We start from the raw sequence: 18125 nt of genomic DNA on the forward strand, positions 1-18125 counted from the left end.
GAGAACATGGTTGGACATAGACGTCAGAGTACAGCAAACATGCAGATAGTTTCAGTTTACACAACATTAACAACAGTTGGGGATGGTTCACATGACTGAGTTGGTTGGAGCATGGTGCTAATCCTATCTCTTAACACATTCATGAAAATAGTAATTGCCTCTAAACCTTCAAACTGCATACTGAACTCTAATCCAACTAAACTACTGAAAGAGCTGCTTCCTGTGCTTGGCCCTCCTATGTTGAACATAATAAATGGCTCCCTATCCACTGGATGTGTACCAAACTCACTAATAGTGGCAGTAATAAAGACTCTCTTGAAAAAGCCAAACCTTGACCCAGAATATATATTTTTTTAAACGAATCGGCCTATATCGAATCTCCCATTTCTCTCAAAATTTTGGGAAAAAGCTGTTGCACGGCAACTCACTGCCTTCCTGAAGACAAACAATGTATACGAAACGCTTCAGTCGGTTTTAGACACCATCATAGCACTGAGACTGCACTTGTGAAGGTGGTAAATTACCTTTTAATGGCGTCAGACCAAGGCTCAGCATCTGTCCTCGTGCTCCTAGACCTTAGTGCTGCTTTTGACACCATCGGTCACCACATTCTTTTGGAGAGATTGGAAACCCAAATTGGTCTACACGGACAAGTTCTGGCCTCGTTTAGATCTTATCTGTCGGAAAGATATCAGTTTGTCTCTGTGGATGGTTTGTCCTCTGACAAATCAACTGTAAGTTTCAGTGTTCCTCAAGGTTCCGTTTTAGGACCACTATTGTTTTCAATATATATTTTACCTCTTGGTGATGTCATTCAGGAAAACATAAAGATACCTTTCACTGCTATGCGGACGATACACAGCTGTACATTTCAATGAAACATGGTGAAGGCCCAAAATTGCCCTCCCTGGAACCCTGTGTTTCAGACATGGATGGATGGCGGAATTTTTTTAATTTTTAAACTCGGGACATAACAGAGATGCTAGTTCTTGGTCCCAAGACACAGAGATCTGTTGGATCTGACAATTAATCTTGATGGTTGTACAGTCGTCTCAATTAAAACTGTGAAGGACCTCGGCGTTACTCTGGACCCTGATCTCTCTTTTGACGAACATATCAAGACTATTTCAAGGACAGCTTTTTTCCAACTTCGTAACATTGCAAAAATCAGAAACTTTTGTCACTTCTAGATTAGACTACTGCAATGCTCTACTTTCCGGGTACCCTGATAAAGCACTAAATAAACTTTAGTTAGTGCTAAACACGGCTGCTAGAATCTTGACTAGAACCAAAAAATGTGATCATATTACTCTTCCTGCTTCCTGTTAAGGCTAGGGCTGATTTCAAGGTTTTACTGCTAACCTACAAAGCATTACATGGGCTTGCTTCTACCTATCTCTCCCATTTGGTCCTGCCGTACATACCTACATGTACGCTACGGTCACAAGACGCAGGCCTCCTTATTGCCCCTAGAATTTCTAAGCAAACAGCTGGAGGCAGGGCCTAAAGAACTCAATTTTTATGGAATGGTCTGCCTATCTATGTGAGAGAAGCAGACTCGGTCTCAACCTTTAAGTCTTTATTTGAGACATCTCTCTCAGCCTTAGGACCATGCCACAGGACTACCCAGCCTGAAGACTCCTTGCTGTCCCCTGTCCACCTGGTTGTGCTGCTGCTCCAGTTTCAACTGTTCTGCCTGTGGCTATGGAACTCTGACCTGTTCATCGGACGTGCTACCTTGTCCCGGACCTGCTGTTTTCGACTCGCTCTCTCTACCGCACCTGCTGTCTCTAACTCTGAATAATCGGCTATGAAAAGCCAACTGACAACCACTGTGATTATTATAATTTCACCCTGCTGGTCATCTATGAACATCTTGGCCATGAACTGTTATAATCTCCACCCGGCACAGCCAGAAGAGGACTGGCCACCCCTCAGAGCCTGGTTCCTCTCTAGGTTTCTTCCTAGGTTCCTGCCTTTCTAGGGCGTTTTTCCTAGCCACCGTGCTTCTACATCTGCATTGCTTGCTGTTTGGGGTTTTAGGCTGGGTTTCTGTATAGCACTTTGTGACATCGGCTGATGTAAAAAGGGCTTTATAAATACATTTGATTGATTGATTGTGGGTTTGATTCCCTCAAGGGACATGAATGTATACATGTGTATGTGTGAAACGTAACACTAAAATACCATCTATCACGAAGTGAAACTTGATCAAGCTGAAGTTATAAAGTGAATGAAAAAAAAACTATTTTAGTCCACCGCTCGCCTCAGAGCTTCAGCAAGGTGAGGTCATCTAATCGAACCATTTCATGTAGCTATCGTTCTGCTTGGCCAGAGCTGCAGGCTAATGATCTATTAGGCATTATATTTGTTAATTAAGGCAAATCCAGCACTTAAGGGCTGCAAGGGGCACCAAGTTCCAATCCAAATACACTCTTAATTACTTAATTAAGCACCTGTTTAACTGGTCCACATTAAATTGTTCTTTCACCTAAGATATTGATTTAATGGATAGCACATAAAAGCTGCTGATCTGACTGGGGCTCAAGAGCAATGTTACGCTTTTTCCAATCCATTCAAAGACGAAAATTCCACGATATGCATGCTTTCTGCTGAGGCGGCAAAACCAGACTTCTAACAACGTGTGATACACTGAGCACTTGATAGGACTTGAAAATGGAGCAGAAAATATTAGCTGATCACCCATAACCGTGTGTAAGATATTTTGTTACAATTCATATAGAGTGATGCTAAACATATGTATTTACTGCATATGGAAGGTACATTTGCATGTACTGTCTTCTTACTGTGTAAGCACAGTAAAGTAGTGAAGATACAACTTCCCTGTTTTATATCATAACAAAGCATTTCTGGTGAAGAAATGCTATTTTCTACAAGCCCCTGGCTTTTGCTCTCAGGTGTGCACTGTCTGGGTCAGCTGGACAGGCTGATGCACAGCACAGAGAAACAGAGAGGAGAGGGAGAGATCGAGAACAGAGGTGTGTGTGTTTGTGCGTGCGTACGTGCATGTTTTATGCGTGCATGCGTGTGTGTTGAAGGGGTCATGAAGCCTGCCCCTCAGTCACTTGACAATAAAGCCAGGCTGCATTATCATATCTATCAACTGCCGTTAAAGAGATTGCAGCTTTGTCAGAGCTGTGCCTGCCTGCCGGAGGGAGACAGCGGGATCATCTCAAATCCAATCAGCTCTCTGGGAAATGAAATAAGACACACGTTAGAGTTTGTTACTGAAAAGCCACAACTAGGTGCAAACAGGGTATGGGGACTGGAGAGCAGGGTGATCATAACCTGACACTCACCAAAGTTTCAAATAGTAACTTATAAACTAGGTGGTTTGTGCCCTGAATGCTGATTGGCTGACAGCCGTGGTATATCAGATTGTATATGACAAAACATGTATTTTTACTGCTCTAATTACGCTGGCAACTAGTTTATAATAGCAACAAGGTACCTTCGGGGTTTGTGGTATATGGTCATTATACCATGTTGCGTTGTGCCTAAGAACAGCCCTTAGCCGTGGTATATTGGCCATATACCACACCACCTCGGGCCTTATTGCTTAAGTAGATCATATCTGGGTGGGACTGCTCATGCAACACGGCTAAAAAGGTACACTACGACTAGTTAAGACTAGCTACCTACAGGTTGAGAAGCTCAGCAGTTTCTTTTTGTCAACTGAAGATTTTCATACTGTGGATGCACTCTCTCCTTAGACTCCTTTAAATAAATTCACTTGGCTGTGTGGAATCCCTAAGATCAATCTGGGTGTGAGATTCTTGGTCCAGGCATGCAAATTCTGCCATATTCAAATTAAATGCCAGTAAAAACAATGTGGAAATGTGGACTGACAGCATAAACAGGACATACACACTTTCCACTTCATTGTGTCCCGAACAACGAATTAGCATCTACATTCACAAGACAATTACAACAATTAAATACCATCATGATAATTATTGCAATTAACTGTAGTCTGACAACGCCTGGAGGTAACAATGTGCCTTCCACCATAATGGGCAGAGTAAACAGAGACACATGGTTGAAGGGGTCTAGGCATTGATCCACACACTCTAGGCTGGGGTGAGTTCCTGTCAGGCAACAGAGAAGCCATGCTAAGGAGAGGAGAAAGAGGAGAAGAGGGAAAGCCAGGTTGACTATGGCTGCTAATACTCTTATCAGCCTGAGCTGCTCTTAATGGGACAAAACACTACAATCAAAGGCAGAAGAAAACAAAACCTTTCAGAGTGTTTATTACCCCAATGAAGTTTGCTATTCTCCTGGTATTAATGCTTGCATTGTGAGACAACAAGAGAAACAGGCACTCCGTAGCTCTTAAAACAGCACGCCATGTGAATCAGCTCTTCTATAATTCCCTGGGAACACTCCCCTCGGACTTCGCTAATAAATTCAACATCTTACAAGGGCCAAAGAAAGAAAGAATAAAAGGAAATGTATGTTGTGTGCATATTGTTAAAGATGAGATACAATAGAATAACTCCTTTATTAATCTAACATGGGGAGGCTCAATGGTCAGGTGTCACGCCCTGACCTTAGAGATCCTTATTTATTCTCTATGTTTGGTTGGGTCAGGGTGTGACTCGGGTGGGAAAATCTATGCTTTCTATTTCTTTGTTATTTTGCCGAGTGCGGTTCCCAATCAGAGGCAGCTGTCTATCGTTGTCTCTGATTGGGGATCATATATAAGTTGTGATTTTCCGTTTGAGTTTTGTGGGGTGTTAATTTCTGTTTAGTGTCTGTGCCTGATGGAACTGTTCGCTTTCGTTATTTTTGTTTGAGTGTTTCTTGTAAATAAATATCATGAATACTTTCCACGCTGCGCTTTGGTCCACTCCTTTTGACCGAGAGCCGTTACATCAGGCCAGAGGATCTAGCGCAGGGATGGGGAACTGGCGGACCCCGGATCAATTCCCTCCACCCTAAAAAAGTATTATTATTTTGGAACTCAGTCAGGACCTCAACTTACTGTTGAGAGTTAGAATTTCAAGTTACAAGTTTTATTGGTCGTACGTACGGGACACACATTGTTTACATCGTCCAACAAAGCGCTTACTTGCAGGTTCCTTCGACAATGCAACAAACAAACACTATAAGAAATATAAATTTTAGCATAAGTATAATACAGGAAGGTGTAATTTACAGTCCAAGATGTACATGTGTATCGGGGAAAGGGGGGGGGGGGGGGGGGGGGGGGGGGGGCGGGGGGCAGGTGAATGAATTGAGCAGTATAATAAGAGTCAAGTAAATATTAGGAAGGTGTTCTTAATGTTTTGTACACTCAGTATATGTTTGTGTGGGTGTGTGCAAGAGTAAGTGCATGTGTGCTAAGGTGTGGAGAATCAGAGCAGGTGGTCAGTCCAGTTCAATTTTCAGCTGTTTGATGGCTGGCAGATACCAACACACTCAGAGACCTTTTTTATCAGACATGCTCCGATAGTCTGCCCGGTGGTAAGGGAGAGAACAGCTCGTGGCTGGGGAGTGTGGGGTCCTTGAATATGCTGCGTGCCTTCCTCAGGCACCGTTTCGAGTAGATGTCCCGGATGGGTGGATGCACGGTCACAGTGATGTACTGGGCAGTCTTCACCCCCGATGAAGGGCCTTGCGGTCGTGGAGGAGCAATTCTCATTCCAGGCCATGATGCAACTGGTCAGGGTGGTCTCAATGGTGCAGCGGTAGTATTTGGAGAGGATCCGGGGCGGCATTCTGAATTTCTTCAACCGCCTTAGGAAGCAGATACGCTGTTGCGCCCTCTTGACAAGAGTGGTGGTGTTGTTGGTTCATGACAAGTCCTCGGTGATGTGGACGCCAAAGAACTTAAAACTCGTGACTCTGTACTGTAGTCCCGTTGATGTGGATCGGGGCATATTCCCTACTCTGCTTCTTGGAGTCAACAATCAACTCCTTTGTTTTGCTGGAGTTGAGGGAGAGGTTGTTATGACACCTCTGCCTCGACCTGTTGTTTCGGTCATTTTTTTCAGAAGTTTTATTTTGTTCATAAGGGTTTGTGTTAAAACCTGCTGGTTTGGACTGAATGTTTACCAACTAGCCAGCTAGCTAGTTACCTAGCCAGCTAGCTAACAATGGAGCCCGCTACGCCTGGAATGGCTAACAAATGTTTCCAACGCTGTAGAAGCTGTCTTTATTATGCTCTTGTCCGGGACAATATTAACAATCCGGAATTTCAAATGTGGCAATTGTTTGCTTGCGGGGGGATTACAGGAATCAGGTGGCCATCCTTAGCAAGCAAATTTCAATTCTGCGTGAACTTATGGGGAAAACGCAAATGAGTCTTCAACTCCTGTGGCCAGACGCAGCTTGTGCTTAATGGATGTATCCCTGCATTGTCATCTGTCCCTATCCGAATGGCCTATGCTACCTGGAATTTTCCTGCTAAGGAAGATGTTTCCATCTGCTTCTCCTCCATCTTGTAGTAGAGTAGATGGAGAACAGCAAGAGGATTGTTCCAATCAGCGCAGGTCCCATGTCACAAGTCGTGGAAAGCAAAGGCAGCCGCATGCTGCTAAACGGAGGTCCGTTTAGTGAGAGGTCCGGAGCAGATTGACATGAGAAATAGCTTCACCACCCTGGTGCCTGATCTACCTGCGCCTTCATCGCTGGGACTACCTGGGTCTGCGACAGCTGTGCTGACTCCAACAGCGGCTTCGTCATCGGGTTCGGGCTCTCTTCCCTCTCTCTGGATCTGACGGGGTTTTGCCTGCTGTTGGAGGTCTGGACCTATCCCTGGGAGCTGCGGGTGTATGCGATCTGCTCCTCGAGGGCCCTTGAAAGGTTCCACAAATTGTGTGAGGGGTAGGAATGGGTGTATTTCTCCATCCCCTTCTCCGGCCGTTGTATTGGGACTGAGATATTTCTCAGTCCCTTGAGTAAAAACGTTTGTGCTATCCAGGAGCACCAGTATAGGACATCAATAAGCTGCTCCCAAACATTTTAAACCTGCATCGGGAAAATTAGTCTATCATAGTTCATGTGGGATTCAATGAAATTATGAAGGAAAGCTAAGAACAGCTGAAGATGGATTTTAAAGAACTGATTGGGTCTCTGCTTAACACCAACAAACGCCCCATAATATCTGGCCCTGTGCCCTCCCTAAATCATGGCATTGAACATTCAGCAGACTTTTAGCCCTCCATAACTCGCTACGTGCCTATTGCAGGTATGTGGGTGTAACATTTATTTTCAATTTTGATACCTTCTGGAAACAAAGCTCGATTAATAAAGAGGATGGGATCTACCCAAATCATTTGGGTTCCTGGATCCTTTCACAGCATTATAAGGCAGGAAGAGTAGCTGCTGCCTTGGAGCAGCTAATGGGGATCCTTAATAAATACAAATACAGTGCCAGTTCACTTACCTCCTCCCTATAGGCGGACTCGTCATTGTTGGTTATCAGGCCTACAACCGTGGTGTCGTCAGCAAACTTGATGATGGAGTTGGTGTCGTGCTAAACCACGCAGTCGTGCGTCAACAGGGAGTACAGCAGAGGACTGAGGACACACCCCCTGGGGCGGCCCTGTGTTAAGAGTCAGTTTGGAGGTATTGTTGTTGCCAATCCTTACAGCCTGTGACTTGCGCGTCAGGAAGTCCAGGATCCAGTTGCAGAGGGTGGTGTCCAGACCCAGAGTTCTGAGCTTGATGTCGAGCTTGGAGGGAACAATAGTGTTAAATGTTGAACTGTAGTCAATGAACAGCATTCTCATAGTTGTTCCTCTTGTCCAGATGCGTTATGGCTCTGTGAATAGCGATAGAAATAGCATCTTCCGTGGATCTGTTGGAGCAGTAGGCAAATTGAAGCCTCTCCAAGCACTTCATGATAACAGAGGTGATCGCGACAGGGTGATAGTCATTGGGCATGTCACCTTGTTTTTCGGGCACTGGGACAATGGTTGTCCAGCAGGTGGGGACTACAGCCTGGGACGGGGACAGGATGAAGATGTCTGAGAAGACACCACCCATTTGGTTGGCACCAACTAGGGGGATATGCCACCTGAGGCGGTGGCTATGTTAGTATTCACACTTTTGAGAGTTTTACTCATGTCAGCCTCAGTGCGTAAAAGCACCTAGGGGTCTGGAGAAGTGAGTCTCTTCCTGGATGGCTCGTATTGTCTGCCTTGAAGGGAGCATAGAATGTGTTAAGCACGTCTGGGAGGAAGGCTTCAGTGGGCACCGCACAGCTGGATATGCCTTTGTATTTTTGCATCCCTAATGGATTTGCGGAGCACGTACCTGCTTGCCTTGAACGACTCATCAGGGTTTGTTCTACTGACATTGAATGCTGCAGTACAGGCTTTCAGCATTGTACGGATATCTCTGTTCATCCAGGGTTTTTGGTTTGGGTATGTCCGGATTGTTATTGTGGGTACAACATCAACAACACATTTCCTAATGAGGCCTGTGACTGACAATACATATTCCTCAAATGTTGATGGATGAGTCCTTGGTGAAACCTTGAACATGTTCCAATTAGCATTCTCAAAACAATCCTGCAGCATTGAGTCTGCCTCATCTGTCCAGCACCTCAATATTCTCTGTGTTGATGGCTCTTTCGAGTTGATGCTTGTCGGCGGGGAGGAGGAACAGAGAGACATGTTCTGATTGGCGTTGTAAGCGTCACGGATGTTGGTGTATACATGGTCAAGCACACTGAATCCTCATGTGTGACAGGATAGATGTTGGTGATATTTTGGGAAAATGTGTTTTAGACAGGCTTAGTTAAAGTCACCACCAACAAAGACTGCTACCGGGTGAGAGTATCATTGCTGGCTAATGATCTTGTACAGTTTTCTGAGTGCGCTGTGTTTGCTTGTGGCGGTATGTACACAGCTCTGATAAGACACCTGAATTTCCTCTGGACATTTTTTTATTTTATTTAACTCGGCAAGTCAGGCAAGTCAGTTAAGAACAAATTCTTATTTACAATGACTGCCTACCGGGGAACAGTGTTTGGGGGCAGAACGATAGATTTTTACCTTGTCAGCTCGGGGATTCGATCCAGCAACCTTTCGTTTACTGGCCCAACGCTCTAACAACCAAGCTACCTGCCGCGCCAAAATGGATATACGGTAGTGAAATATATACAGCCTTATTCAAAAATGTATTAAATTGTTTTTTACACCTTCATCAATCTACACACAATACTCCATAAGCAAAATCAAAAACTTCAGCAACTTTACTAAAAATAAAAATGGAAATATCACATTTACATAAGAATTCAGACCCTTTACTGAGTACTTGTTGAAGCACCTTTGGCAGCGATTACAGTCGAGTCTTCTTGGGTATGACACTACAAGCACACTTGTATTTGGGGAGTTTCTCCCATTCTTCTCTGTAGATCCTCTCAAGCTCAGTCAGGTTGGATGGGAAGCGTCGCTGCACAGCTATTTTCAGGTCTCTCCAGAGATGTTCGATCGGGTTCAAGTCCGGGCTCTAGCTGGGCCACTCGAGGACATTCAGAGACTTGTCCCGAAGCCACTCCTGCGTTGTCTTGGCTGTGTGCTTAGGGTCATTGTCCTGTTGGAAGGTGAACCTTCGCCCCAGTCTGAGGTCCTGAGCGCTCTGGAGCATGTTTTCATCAAGGATCTCTCTGTACTTTGCTCTGTTCATCTGTCCCTCGATCCTGATTAGTCTCCCAGTCTCTGCCACTGAAAAACATCCCCACAGCATGATGCTGCCACCACCATGCTTCACCGTAGGGATGGTGCCAGGTTTCCTCCAGATGTGACGCTTGGCATTCAGGCCAGTCTTGGTTTCATCAGACCAGATAATCTTGTTTCTCATGGTCTGAGAGTCTTTAGGTTCCTTTTGGCAAACTCCAAGCGGGCTGTCATGTGCCTTTTACTGAGCAGTGGCTTCCATCAGGCCACTCTACCATAAAGGCCTGATTGAGATGGTTGTCCTTCTGGAAGTTTCTTCCATCTCCACAGAGGAACTGTAGAGCTCTGTCAGAGTGACCATCAGGTTCTTGGTCACCTCCCTGACCAAGGTCCTTCTCCCCCTATTGCTCAGTTTGGCCGGGGGCAGCCAGCTCTAGGAAGAGTCTTGGTGGTTCCAAACTTCTTCCATTTAAGAATGATGGAGGCCACTGTGTTGTTGGGGACCTTCAATACTACAGAAATGTTTTGGTACCCTTCCCCAGATCTGTGCTTCGACACAATCCTGTCTCGGTGCTCTAGGACCATTCCTTCGACCTCATGGCTTGGTTTGGACTTTGACATGCACTGTCAACTGTGGAACCTTAAATATACAGTTGAAGTCAGAAGATTACATACACTTAGGTTGGAGTCATTAAAACTCGTTTTTCAACCACTCTTCAAATTTCTTGTTAACAAACTATAGTTTTGGCAAGTCAGTTAGGATATCTACTTTGTGCATGACACAAGTAATTTTTCCAACAATTGTTCACAGACAGATTATTTCACTTATAATTCACTGTATCACAATTCCAGTGGCTCAGAAGTTTACATACACTAAGTTGACTGTGCCTTTAAACAGCTTGGAAAATTCCAGAAAATGATGTCATGGCTTTAGAAGCTTCTGATAGGCTAATTGACATAATTTGAATCAATTGGAGGTGTACCTGTGGATGTATTTCAAGGCCTACCTTCAAACTCAGTGCCTCTTTGCTTGACATCATGGGAAAATCAAAAGAAATCAGCCAAGACGCCAGAAAAAGACCTCCACAAGTCTGGTTCATCCTTGGGAGCAATTCATCTGTACAAACAACAGTACGCAAGTATAAACACCATGGGACCACGCAGTCGTCATACCGCTCAGGAAGGAGACACGTTCTGTCTCCTAGAGATGAACGTACTTTGGTGCGAAGAGTACAAATCAATCCCAGAACAACAGCAAAGGACCTTGTGAAGATGCTGGAGGAAACCAGTACAAAAGTCTATATCCACAGTAAAACGAGTCCTATATTGACATAACCTGAAAGTCTGCTCAGCAAGGAAGAAGCCACTGCTCCAAAACCGCCATAAAAAAGCCAGACTACGGTTTGCAACTGCACATGGGGACAAAGATCATACTTTTTGGAGAGATGTTCTCTGGTCTGATGAAACAAAAATAGAACTGTTTGGCCATAATGACCATTGTTATGTGTGGAGGAAAAAGGGGGAGGCTTGCAAGCCTAAGAACACCATCCCAACCGTGAAGCACGGGGGTGGCAGCATCATGTTGTGGGGGTGCTTTGCTGCAGGAAGGATTGGTGCACTTCACAAAATAGATGGCATCATGAGGCAGGGAAATTATGCGGATATGTTGAAGCAACATCTCAAGACATCAGTCAGGAAGTTAAAGCTTGGTCGCAAATGGGTCTTCTAAATGGACAATGAACCCAAGCATACTTCCAAAGCTGTGGCAAAATGGCTTAAGGACAACAAAGTCAAGGTATTGGAGTGGCAATCACAAAGCCCTGACCTCAATCCCATAGAAAAATGGTGTGCAGAACTGAAAAAGCGTGTGCGAGCAAGGAGGCCTACAAACCTGACTCAGTTACACCAGCTCTGTAAAAATTCAGCCAACTTATTGTGGGAAGCTTGTGGAAGGCTACCCGAAATGTTTGACTCAGTTAAACAATTTAAAGGCAATGCTACAAAATATAAATTGAGTGTACGTAAACTTCTGACCCACTGGGAATGTGTTGAAAGAAATAGAAGCTGAAATAAATCATTCTCTCTACTATTATTCTAACATTTCACATTCTTAAAATAAAAGTGGTGATCCTAACTGACCTAAGACAGGGCATTTTTACTAGGATTAAATGTCAGGAATTGTGAAAAACTGAGTTTAAATGTATTTGGCTAAGGTGTATGTAAACTTCCGACTTCAACTGTATACACAGGTGTGTGCATTTCCAAATCATGTCTAATAAATAGAATTTACCACAGGTGGACTCCAATCAAGTTGTAGGAACATCAAGGATGATCAATGGAAACAGGATGCACCTGAGCTCAATTTAGAGTCTCATGAAGGGTCTGAATACTTATGTAAATAAGGTATTTTTTATTTTTAATAAATTTGCAAAAATGTATACAAATCTATTTTTGCTTTGTTATTATGGGGTATTGTGTGTAGATTGATGAAGGTAAATGTATTTTATCCATTTTAAAATAAGGCTGGAATGTGACAAAACGTAGAAAAAGTTACTTTCCGAATGTGTGGTTATGGATGTGGGTATGCAGACCCGTGAGCCACTGCGGCCCCTTATGATGAGTAGATTTTTTTGTGGCCCCGACTCCCATCAAAGTTGCCCACACCTGATCTAGTGTCTCTCTCTTTCTGACAGTTATTACAGATCTACTCTGCTTGACATATACGGGCTGAAAGGAACCACAAAGCCCCACTTTCAGCCTCATTATACCTGTTTTATAAAATATAACCAGGAGATTTAGGATAGGGCAAGTCTGTTTTGCTGAACTTCTTTTCTTTGCCCCTCGCAAGGATGAATTTCAGCTGGAAGCAATTTGAGGGATGATCCGTGTACATAGTATTGTGGTGAGGTTCTGAGAGGGTGACCGAGTGGATGTCCATTGAAAACTGGTTAAAACAATTGATTTGGTCAACAAATGAAGAGGGCTAATGAAACAATCAACACCTGCACCCCTCTCGGAACCCTGGCTTTATCCCTGCGACCATAACAACAGATGTGGATGACTGACCCCCACCTCCAACACACCGCAACCTGTAGCCCCCCCCCCCCCCCCCCAGCCCATTCAGGCCTGCACGGCCCAACTGGAACCTGCTTGAGACAGAATCAGGGAAGAAAAATAGCCAAATCCCCCACCCTGGGTTAACACAAAAGAGACTGGAATGTAAGGAGTTAATCCGTTAGGGGTCTCTCTGCAAACAAAGGACAGGCCTCCAGACAAAGGTTGAGGGAGTGGGAGCAGAGGGGGAGGGGTTGGCTTCCCCTTACCATCTGGACCCTTTGTTTGGGGGAGGAGGTTGGTGAAGGGGGAGGTGTCCTGGTGAAGGGGGAGGGGTCCAGTGAGCCTCCCCATCCAGTTCTGCAGCCCCAGACAGACAACCCAGCTAGCACATAACATTCTGAGAACCATATGTTTCTTAGAATGTGGTTGTCCTATGGTTATTTTGCAAACAACCTTCCCACAACTTTCTGGAAATGGTGCAGAATAATTGCTTGGCTTTGTAACATTCTCAGCACATTTAAGGCACTTGAAAAAAACACAATTTTCTTGGTATTTCATTACTTTAACAGTGCTAGATGGGTCACTACAGACCCGGGTTCGATCCCGGGCTGTATCACAACCGGCTGTGATCGGGAGTCCCATAGGGTGGCGCACAATTGGCCCAGTATCATCTGGGTTAGGGGAGGGTTTGGCCAGGGTAAATAAGAATTTGTTCTTAACTTCTCTGGGATATGTGGGACGCTAACGTCCCACTTGGCCAAAAGCCAGTAAAAATGCAGAGCGCCAAATTCAAATAAATTACTATAAAAATCAAACTTTCATGAAATCACACATGAAAGATACCAAATTAAAGCAACACTTGTTGTGAATCCAGCCAACATGTCAGAATTCAAATAGGCTTTACGACGAAAGCACACCAAACGATTATGTTAGGTCAGAGCCAAGTCACAGAAAAACACAGCCATTTTTCCAGCCAAAGAGAGGAGTAACAAAAAGCAGAAAGAGATACAATTAATCACTAACCTTTGATGATCTTCATCAGATGACACTTATAGGACTTCATGTTACACCATGCATGTATGTTTTGTTCGGTAAAGTTCATATTTATATCCAAAAATCTGAGTTTAAGCGGGACGCTACTGTCTCACTTGGCCAAAAGCCAGAGAAAATGCAGAGCGCCAAATTCAAATAAACTACTATAAAAATCAAACTTTCATTAAATCACACATGAAAGATACCAAATTAAAGCTACACTTGTTGTGAATCCAGCCAACATGTCAGAATTCAAATAGGCTTTTCGGCAAAAGCAAACAATGCTATTATCTGAGGATAGCAACAGAGTAAACAAAGAGAGAGAAGCATATTTCAACCCTGCAGGCGCGACACAAAACGCAGAAATAAAAATATAATTCATGCCTTACCTTTGACGAGCTTCTTTTGTTGGCACTCCAATATGTCCCATAAACATCACAAATGGTCCTTTTGTTCGATTAATTCCGTCGATATATATCCAAAATGTCCATTTATTTGGCGCGTTTGATCCAGAAAAACACCAGTGCCAACTTGTGCAACGTGACTACAAAATATCTCAAAAGTTACCTGTAAACTTTGCCAAAACATTTCAAACTACATTTGTAATACAGCTTTAGGTATTTTTTTACGTAAATAATCGATAAAATTGAAGACGGGATGATCTGTGTTCAATACAGGATTAAAACAAACTGTAGCTAGCTTTCTGGTCACGCGCCTCTATCTAACAGTACACTTCAAGTGACCCTTGTTCAAGATGGCCGTACTTCTTCATTACAAAGGAAAAAACCTCAACCAATTTCTAAACACTGTTGACATCCAGTGGAAGCAGTAGGAACTGCAAGAAGGTCAATTAGAAATCTGGATTCCCAATGAAAACCCATTGAAAAGAGAGTGACCTAAAAAAAAAAATCTGAATGGTTTGTCCTCGGGGTTTCACCTGCTAAATAAGTTCTGTTATACTCACATACATGATTCAAACAGTTTTAGAAACTTCAGAGTGTTGTCTATCCAAATCTACTAATAATATGCATATCTTATCTTCTGGGGATGAGTAGCTGGCAGTTGAATTTGGGTATGCTTTTCATCCAAACGTGAAAATGCTGCCCCCTATCCTAGAGAAGTTAACTGACTTGCCTAGTTAAAGGAAGGTTAAATTTAAAAAATGACATTGCCATCGATAAAATGCAATTGTGTTCATTGTCCGTCGCCTATGCCTTTCCATACCATAACCCCTCCGCCACCATGGGGCTCTCTGTTCACAACGTTGACATCAGCAAACCGCTTGCCCACACGACGCCATACCTTCGGTCTGCCATCTGCCCAGTATAGTTAAAACCAGGATTCATCCGTGAAGAGCACACTTCTCCAGCGTGCCAGTACGACGCCAAACTGCAGTCAGGTCAAGTCCCTGGTGAGCACACAGATGAGCTTCCCTGAGATGTTTCTGACAGTTTGTGCAGCAATTCTTTGGTTGTGCAAACCCAGTTGGCTTGTCTGACGATCCCGCAGATCAAGAAGCCGGATGTGGAAGTCCTGGGCTGGCATGGTTACACGTGGTCTGCGGTTGGACATACTGCCAAATTCTCTAAAACGATGTTGGAGGCAGCTTATGCTAGAAAAATGTACATACAATTATCTGGCAACAGCTCTGATAGACATTCTTGCAGTCAGCATTCCAATTACACGCTCCTTAAAAACTTGAGATATCTGTGGCATTGTGTTGTGTGACAAAACTACACATTGAGTGGCCTTTTACTGTCCCTTGCACAAGGTACACCTGTGTAATGATCATGTTGTTTAATCAGCTTCTTGATATGCACACCTGTCAGTTGGATGGATGGATTATCTTGGAAAAAGAAAACGACTCACTAAAAGGGATGTAAACATTTTTCTGTACAACATTTGAGAGAAATAAGCTTTTTATGCTTATGGACAATTTCTAGGATCTTTTTTTCAACACTTGTTAAGTGTGTTCAGGTGTGTTGGCGCAGCCACTAATCTTGGCCACACCTGATCTTAATGAGTGCTTGTTTAGTTTAAAATGGGGTCTGTTTGAATATACAAAAATGTAACAACTTTGTATATGTTAAAAAACATGGCATGCTAACTCTATCCTGGTGGCGCAGTGGACTAATTCCATGGATAGAGAACAGAAGATTATAGCTTTGAATCTCACTGATAAAAAAATAAATGTGTTTCCACGATTAATGCCTTAGGAAAGGAATTTCAATGTGTCCTATACAGTAGCAGTGCTTGGAATTCAAAAAAGTTAACCCAAAATATGCTAGCAGTGTTATTAAAACACTTTCAGAGCGTCAATAAAACCTCCCAGGAAAACTTAAGGAACTGGAGTAAAATGCTCTCTGAACCTCCCTGCCACCGAAAAACTATTTTCTATAAAAGAACAGTAAAATGTAATGTTTTTTAAACAGTCGGAAAACATAAGGCTTCGTTACCACAACCAATGCGAAACTCAAATACATACGTTCCCACAACTTCCAAGGAACCAAATGTGCTAGCTGGGAACCCTCCACTGGGGCCCTGCTCAGCGAATAACCTGACTACTCTCCAACTGCTCACACACACACACACACACACACACACACACACACACACACACACACACACACACACACACACACACACACACACACACACACACGCACACACACACACACGCACGCGAGGCTCCCTCAAACCATGTCTCAGCACATCAACAAACCCTGAGACTTTACAACTTCTCTAGAGGGTTAGGCAACGTGAAAGTAAACTTTGTCTAAAAAAGGTATGTTTGTATATGTCAATCTGTCTGCATCTCTCGTAGCTTTTCAAGTGAAATCTGTCAGACGTAGGGAACACAGGCTCTCTTAAGGGCCATTATGAGCTGTGTAAACATGATTCACAATTAAAGCATGTTGGCGATTCAGGGAGAAGAATGCAGCTGAAAGACCCCTGTTCAGAGATTGAGGGTAGAGGGGCATTTCAGGATGAGCAGCGCTGGACAAACAAAGACTGCCTGTGAACTCACTCCCTCTCTCTCCCAGTCTCTCTCTCTTTCCTTCGATCTCTCTGTCTCTTCTTCTGTCAACTGGAGGAGAACCCAGGCATGGGCGTTTCCTTCTCATCCAGTGAGAAATACGTGTCAGCCTGTCAGTCCAGAGGCAGACCACTTCCAGATAGCAAATACACTGAAGTATTTTTGGGGGCATTAACACCTCTGACAGGTCGGCTAAAACAAATACAGCACAACCTGGTTCTACGAATATCATGGAAAGAGATCATAATGAGTTAGCTGTTTTTTTTACTCTGGCCAGAAACTATAAAAGCTATTTACAGTATAACAGGTATACAGTCGTGGCCAAAAGTTTTGAGAATGACACAAATATTAATTTTCAAAGTCTGCTGCCTCAGTTTGTATGATGGCAATTTGCATATACTCCAGAATGTTATGAAGAGTGATCAGATGAATTGCAATTAATTGCAAAGTCCCTCTTTGCCATGCAAATGAACTGAATCCCCCAAAAACTTTTCCACAGCATTTCAGCCCTGCCACAAAAGGACCAGCTGACATCATGTCAGTGATTCTCTCATTAACACAGGTGTGGGTGTTGACGAGGACAAGGCTGGAGATCACTCTGTCATGCTGATTGAGTTCGAATAACAGACTGATCGGGGCACCACCAGTACAGAGCTTGCTCAGGAATGGCAGCAGGCAGGTGTGAGTGCATCTGCACGCACAGTGAGGCGAAGACTTTTGGAGGATGGCCTGGTGTCAAGAAGGGCAGCAAAGAAGCCACTTCTCTCCAGGAAGGTACAGGGATTGGACTGCTGGGGACTGGGGTAAAGTCATTTTCTCTGATGAATCCCCTTTCCGATTGTTTGGGGCATCCGGAAAAAAGCTTGTCCGGAGAAGACAAGGTGAGCGCTACCATCAGTCCTGTGTCATGCCAACAGTAAAGCATCCTGAGACCATTCATGTGTGGGGTTGCTTCTCAGCCAAGGGAGTGGGCTCACTCACAATTTTGCCTAAGAACACAGCCATGAGTAAAGAATGGTACCAACACATCCTCCAAGAGCAACTTCTCCCAACAACCCAGGAACAGTTTGGTGACGAACAAAAGCCTTTTCCAGCATGATGGAGCACCTTGCCATAAGGCAAAAGTGATAACTAAGTGGCTCGGGGAACAAAACATCAATATTTTGGGTCCATGCCCAGGAAACTCCCCAGACCTTAATCCCATTGACAACTTGTGGTCAATCCTCAAGAGGCGGGTGGACAAACAAAAACCCACAAATTCTGACAAACTCCAAGCATTGATTATGCAAGAATGGGCTGCCATCAGTCAGGATGTGGCCCAGAAGCTAATTGACAGCATGCCAGGGTGG

General features: G+C 44.0%; 1 protein-coding gene across 2 annotated transcripts in view; it reads right to left on the minus strand.

Moving 5' to 3' along the window:
• The window catches only part of LOC120052445 (single-stranded DNA-binding protein 3-like), a 143007-nt gene that overhangs the window by 77078 nt on the left and 47804 nt on the right, over window positions 1–18125 (minus strand). The gene's annotated exons all lie outside the window — the stretch shown is intronic.

The sequence above is a fragment of the Salvelinus namaycush genome, chromosome 8 (assembly GCF_016432855.1).
Source record: "Salvelinus namaycush isolate Seneca chromosome 8, SaNama_1.0, whole genome shotgun sequence".
NCBI classification, from domain to species: Eukaryota; Metazoa; Chordata; class Actinopteri; order Salmoniformes; family Salmonidae; genus Salvelinus; species Salvelinus namaycush.